Genomic DNA, 5,513 nt, shown 5'->3' with positions numbered 1-5,513 from the left:
TTCTTTCCCCGTAACTCACGTTATCATCTGACTCCCCACCCCGCGTGCACACACACACACATATGTAAACATATACACACACACTCAAGCATGTGCACGTACATATACAGTCATACACACACATACACACTCACGGGTGCTAGCTTTGTCCACAACGTTTGGCACTTAGTAGGTGCTCTGTAAATTCTTATGAGAGAATGAATATTGTGGGCCAGGCTGCTCAGGGTGATTTTAAAAGCGCACACCAGTGTAAAACACTTAGCCACTGCGGAATAGATGTTGGCAGCTCCTCAAAAAATTAAACATAGAGCTCCCATATGACCCAGCAATTCCACTCCTAGGTATATACCCAAGAGAATTAAAAACATACGTTCACACACAAATCCACACATGAATAGTCAAGTCAGCATTACTCAGAAGAGGCAAAAAGTGGAAACAGCTCCAATGTCCTTCAGCTGATGGATAAGCAGAACATGACACATCCGTGCAATGGAATTGCATTTGTCCTAGAGAGGAATGCAGCTCTACAACCTGGGTGGGGTGGGCTTGAAAACATGCCGGTGAAAGAAGCCGGAAGCAAAGGCCACTGATTGTATAATTTCATTTAAATGAAACGACCAGAATAGACAAACCCATAGAGACAGAAAGTGGGTTCCTGGACGCCGGGGGTGGGTGGAAGGGGCGTGGAGGCAACTGCTAATGGTGCGGGGTTTCTTTTTGGAGTCATGAAATGTTCTAGAATTAGGTGGTGTGAAGGTTGTACAATTCTGTGAACATATTAGAAACCACTGAATTGCACACTTTAAAATGGTGCATTTTATGTGAACTTTATCTCAAGTGAAAAAACACACCTGTGTTAGCTACTCTCCATATTCCCATCCTACAGATGATAAAGCCAAGGTTAGGGGAGCAGCCCTGCTCTGGTGCCCAGCAGCCTTGCGGGTTTGGCGGCCGTGGAGGTGAGCAGCCTTTGAGTTGCTTGGCTAGAGTTTGAGGCTTGGCTTCTGCACAGCAGAGCGACCCACTGCCCAGGCCCCCTGTTACCTGAACCTGCAGCTCGGCGTCATCCTGCGGGACCAGGGACGCCAGGACCCCATGCTGATCCTGCTTTTGCTGCCCGTGCACGCAGCATCCTGTCTGCATCCGCGTGGGCCCGATGTCTCCTTACAGCCTGTCTGTGGAAGTGTGGCCACCGTCCCAGCAGCTGAAGGGCGAGCCTCTCGGCCCCGTTGGCCACCACGCCGCTGCCCGGGGGATGCGGAACACTAAGCTGCAGAGACGAGATAAATCTTTCCCGTCCCACCACTGCCAGAGCCAAGATCCTAACCCAGGGGGCCTGACTCAGCCACACAACGTAAAATCCACCGGGCACGGTCTTTGATAGGAGAGCAAGTTAAAACTGGGACATTTCTAGAAAACACAAGGCGATCTGTTCTACTGAAGTTCTCCGACCTCTTCAGAACATCTGCCTTCTCTTTGCTACAACAAATTCAGAGGAGTCGAGAATTCAGAAAAGTCTCCCAGAGCAGTGGTTCTCAACCTTCCTAAGGCCGCGACCCTTTAATACAGTTCCTCATGTTGTGGTGACCCCCAACCATAAAATTATTTTCGTTGCTACTTCATAACTGTAATTTTGCTACTGTTATGAACCGTAATGTAAATATCTGATATGCAGGATGTAGTTTCAGGGGTCCCGACCCACAGGTTGAGAATTGCTGCTAGAGCATTCAGTCAGTTGTCCTTGGGAAAATGGGGTAGGACGCTTAAAGCCACTTAACTTCTAGAACAGCCGTGGGCAAACTACGGCCCGCAGGCCGGATCCGGCCCGTTTGAAATGAATAAAACTATTGAAAAAAAAGACTGTACCCTTTTATGTAATGATGTTTACTTTGAATTTATATTAGTTCACACAAACACTCCATCCATGCTTTTGTTCCGGCCCTCCGGTCCAGTTTAAGAACCCATTGTGGCCCTCGAGTCAAAAAGTTTGCCCACCCCTGTTCTAGAAGCACTGGCCTCGGAATACCCCCAAATTTCTTTCTCAGGATTAGAATCAAACTGGCGGCCTTTGGACTGCATTTGAACACTGCCTCCCAATGGCCACTGCCCTTTCCACAGCTTGGAGGTCATCGCTCACGAGGAACATTTGCATCGAGGCCCTCACCTGGGCCTCCGTCACCACCTGATCTTCCAGCTGCCTCCGTCCTGGAGATGGACGAGCTGGGCTGGTTCCTGGGAGCCAGAGGCAGCGGATCCTGCAGAGTTGCTGCTGTGCCTGCTGTCGAAGGGATGGCTTCGGCAGCGAAGGGGGGACCTAGGCTGTGCCAGAGCTCCCCGTCTTGGTCTGCGAGGCCGGTGGCCAGCCATCGTGAATGGGTTCCATATTGACGAAGAGGCAGGGAGGCCCGGCTCTGGTTCCACGGGGCAAACCTGGGGAGGGCCAGATCCGAGACCTCCTGCTCTGTGAGCTTCCTCGCAGGCTGTGCTGCTGGACAGAGGGCATGCCCGGAAGGCACCTGGCATCTCACACCTACAAAGCTCCAGCCACTGGTCCCAGGAGGAGAGGGATGGGGAAAAGCACACTTGCAGGACCCCAACCATGGGGCAGTAGGTCCTCCAGCCTGAAGGGCAGTGGGGCACTGTCCGCTGAGGGGTTTCTGAGTCTCAAAATCAGGGATCTGAGCCCCACCTCCCATCATCTCAGCAACTTCTCCTCAACTGGGAGCTCAGGCAAGCCAGCGAGGGCCAGGCCAGGCCAGCAGAGCGCGTTCCAAGGAGCCTTAAGGAGCGGCGGCCTCGTGGGCAGCACCCATTCCCAACATTTGCAGCTGACTTTGCAGCTCGCTCATGGCAGCAAGGGCGTGCGGGTGACTGTCGCCACCCTCATTTTAGAGAGAAAGGAACTGAGCAATGACCATTGCTGATGCTTGTTTGGGCCCTCAGTTTGACCCAGGAATGTTGTTGTATTATTTCATTTGCTGTCATTTCCCATTTTAGAAAGGACAAAACTGAGGCCCAGGGGCATTAAGCGGCCTGCCCAGTCTGTCCCAGGCCGGCGGGCTGTGTTTCCCAGCAGGTGAGCGGGGAGGGTCTTTCCAGCGGGGAGAGACGTGGCCACGAGGGGGCAGTGGATCAACACAAACGGAAAAGCCACCCCTTGCCCAGCCCTCAGCCCGTGGAGGCCGCCAAGGGGTCCGTTTTAACATTTGTTTTACTGGTTTCCCAGGCAGTGGAGGGAATTGGGTAAAAGTGTGGTATGTGGGCCCGGCTGCCCGGGATGGAAGCGGCCTTCATGTCCCAGCTGTGTGATCACAGGAAGTTATCCCTCCTCTGCAAAGGCTCGCTCAGCAGCAAGAGAGGGCAGGTGGCAGCACTTCACTGCGAGGAGCCAGGGAGTGGCAGTCACCACCCTGGCGCGAGGCTGAAGTGGCAGCTGACGGGTTCCAAGCAGAATTTTAGCAACGACTGCTAGACCTTATAACCACAGGCAAAAGAGTTGCTTAGCCAACAAACTGAACCACCAAAGAAATCAGGATGATAATGATGAAGGTGAGGGCAGTTGCTACAATAAAATGCCACACCCCAGCTCAGCCCATGTGGCTCAGTGGTTGAGCACCAACCTATGAACCAGGAGGTCACGGTTTGATTCCCGCTCAGGGCACATGCCTGGGTTGCAGGCTTGATCCCCAGTAGGGGGCGTGCAAGAGGCAGCTAATACAATGATTCATTGATGTTTCTATCTCTCTCCCTCTCCCTCTCCCTTCCTCTCTAAAATCAATAAAATATTTTTTTTTCCAAAAGTCACACCCCTTGTTCAGTTTCTAAACCTGAGCAATTTTCAAACCCAGAACCCACTGATTGAAGAAAAGGCTAGGGTCCAGGATGAAGGACCCTCCAACACATGGCAATTGAACATGATAGTGATTTCTTCTGGTCGCCTACCAAAGGGAACTACTTTCTTGGGTGACTGAGCATTGGGAAAAGGCAAATATCTAAACTTTTGAGGACAGTTGGTCATAGACCACCAGTTGATTAACTGTATCATGGGCTCTTGTTAGACTAGGAGCACACAGGGGTTACATAATAAGTGGCCAGAGTCTAGTTCAGAGTAAGTCTGTTAAAGTTTGTATTACCGTCGGTCATTTTCCCAGTCACCCAATGTACATTAGGCATAAACATCTTGATAGTTGCCTAATCCCTACAGTACTTTTACTTACAGCCATTTGAGTGGGTATGTAATGGTATCTCAATGTGCTTTAAATTTTCTTAATTGCTCGATTACAGTTGATACTCAGTATTACATTCATTTCAGGTGTGCCGCCTAATGGTTAGACATTTATATGACTTACAAGGTGATCCCCCCAGTAATCTATACTCACCTGACACCATACATAGTCATTACAATTTTACTGACCATATCTTCTACGCTATACTTCACATGCCCATGACTACTTTGTAACTGCCAATTTGTATTTCTGAATCCCTCATCTTTCCACCCAGCCCCCCAAACTCCCTCACATCTGGCAACCATCAGTTTGTTCTCTGTATCTATGAGTTTGTTTCTGTTTTGTTTGTTCATTTGTTTTGGTCCTTAGATTTCACATATAAGTGAAATCACATGGCATTTGTCTTTCTCTGTCTGATTTATTTCACTTAGCATAACACCTTCCAGATCCATCCATGTTGTTGGAAATGGCAAGACTTCATTCCTTTTTATGGCTGAGTCATATTTCATTGTACATATATACCACATCTTTGTTCATTTGTCTATCATTGGACACTTAGGTTGCTTCCGTATCTTGGCTCTTGTAAATAATGCTGCAGTGAACATTGAGGGGCATATATCTTTTCAAATTAGTGTTCTGGGTTTCTTCAGGTAAATATCCAGAAGTGAGATTGCTGGATTATATGGCAGTTCTATTTTTAAGTTTTTGAGCAAACTTCATACTGTTTTCCATAATGGCTGCACCAGTCTGCGTTCCCACCAACAGTGCACGAGGGTTCCCTTTTCTCCACACCCTCACCAATGCTTGTTTGTTGATTTGCTGATGACAGCCATTCTGACAGGTGTGAGGTGTTATTTCAGTGTGGTTCTAATTTGCATATTTCTGATGATTAGTGATGTTGAGCACCTTTTCATAAGTCTATTGGCCATCTGTATGTCCTCTTAAAAATTTTTTTTCAGGTTCTCTGCCCATTTTTAATTGGATTGTTTGTTTTTCATTAAGTTGTATGAGTTCTTGATCAACTTTGGATATTAATCCCATATTTGATGTATTACTGGCAAATATCTATATATACCACATCTTTGTTCATTTGTCTATCATTGGACACTTAGGTTGCTTCCGTATCTTGGCTCTTGTAAATAATGCTGCAGTGAACACTGAGGGGGGCTGGGTTTTAGAAATGAAAACACTAATCTGTGCTGCCTTTTTCAGTTGTCTGTTTTTTATCTTTCCTCTTCTCCCCAATCCCACCCCCTTTTTTTTGAAAGGCAGAATGGAAGAATGAAC

Source organism: Myotis davidii, unplaced genomic scaffold (genome assembly GCF_000327345.1).
Source record: "Myotis davidii unplaced genomic scaffold, ASM32734v1 scaffold339, whole genome shotgun sequence".
In the NCBI taxonomy this organism is placed as follows: Eukaryota; Metazoa; Chordata; class Mammalia; order Chiroptera; family Vespertilionidae; genus Myotis; species Myotis davidii.
Note: the sequence above shows the minus strand (reverse complement) of the source record.